We start from the raw sequence: 1,735 nt of genomic DNA on the forward strand, positions 1-1,735 counted from the left end.
GCCGCTACTCGGCTTTCTTTCCTCCCATGTCGCCGTCGTCGCCATTCGACCCACGCACACCTGCGTGTTCCGACGCTCACACTCCATTCCATTACATTCACACCGGGAGACGCGGCTGCGTGCTCCCGCATGCCAACCGACATCTCCCTCACATACCGCTCTCTCACACACATGGTCTCCCTTGCATAACCCATACCACTCACACGTGGTGCTCCATTCACTCGCGCGGGGGCACTCTCCCGCGGTGCCTCACTCACACACGCGGGGGCACTCACCCGCGGTGGTTCACTCACACTGGCCGTTTCATCCACACACACGGCCTCACTCACACACGGTGCCTCACCCACACACGCGGGGGCACTCACCCGCGGTGCCTCATCCACACACCGTCCCTCACTCACACACGCGGGGGCACTCAACCGCGGTGCCTCATCCACACACGGCGTGCTGGGAAGCACGTACTCCGGCACCATCGCCACCACACCACTTACACACGGGGTCGCTTCCACACACGGGGACGCACTCACGCCTTGCACCACACACACAGGGACAACCACACTGGGGATTCGTGTCCCCACAAGGGTCTCCGGGGCCTCTATACCCCCTAAGCTCTCCGTGCACCTGTCCACTGCACTCGTCCCCTCAACCTCGCAAAGCACGACCGAACCCACCTTGTCGTGACTCGCCTCAAGGGGGCATACTCCCTCCCCTCGTTCCTGGAGGAGGCCATCCAGCTGCTCGCACTGGGTCTCCACCCAGTCCACCAGCTCACCCCTATTGTCCTCCACTACCTCCGTGTGTGTGTGTGTGCGTCACTTACCCCGTCTTCATCGTGCAGTCTTCCCTCTATCGTTCCTATCTCCCGTGTCTCTGCCAACTCAGTCACCTCTTCACTCTTTACCTCCCTTGTCTCAACTATTATTATTTCCTTTGTCGTCACCTCGTGTCTCGTCTCACACGTTTTGGTCTCCCCATTTAATTTTTCCCTTTCGGTCATCGTCACGACCCTCGCCCAACACGCCCCCCGAATTATTTTTTCACCCGCCTCCACCGCGGGCCTGTCAGCCGTTGCACCCCCTCCCAGCTCGTTCGCTCCCTCACGTGGAGTCGCCATTTTGAGTTCCCTGCTAACGGCCTTCATGCCCGCCTTCAGGCATCGGCCCATGTTCTTCGTCTCACCCCGCAGCTTTTCCGTTTCTTCCTTCATTTGCTTGTTCATTCCTTTCATTTCGTTTTTCATTTCATTTGTATTTGTATCCATCTTTTCGTTTATGCTCTTTATTTCGTTTATAATTTCATGCGCATTCGTTTCCATTTGCTTGTTCATTGCCGCCAGCATGGCGTATAGCTGGGCCATGTCGGATGCACTCAGCTGAGCCGTTTCGGCAAGAATCGGGAGGTTTTGGTGGAGAGGGGGAGGGGAGGTGTCATACACCGCGGCCGCTGCCGCACCTATTTCGGGCTCTGGGTTCAGTTGGGCGAGTTCGTTTTCCTGTACAACCAACATTTCCTGCACGGGGATTTCATCCTGAGCCATGGATTCTACATTACTATTACACATACCTAATCCACCCGGCACCCGCTCGCCTTGAGACGCCATCTTGCTTCTCTTTAAGGGTTAATTTGAATCGCTCGTAATTTGGAGGGAATCGGGGGTCGCTCCTCTCACCCCTGGACCGATTCCCGTGAATTTAATTGGAGACAGGAGAGCCCGTTTTCCGTTCTCCGATACCAG

This window comes from Eptatretus burgeri, chromosome 5 (assembly GCF_056783735.1).
Source record: "Eptatretus burgeri isolate ZD-2024b chromosome 5, Ebu_testis_v1, whole genome shotgun sequence".
Taxonomy (NCBI): domain Eukaryota; kingdom Metazoa; phylum Chordata; class Myxini; order Myxiniformes; family Myxinidae; genus Eptatretus; species Eptatretus burgeri.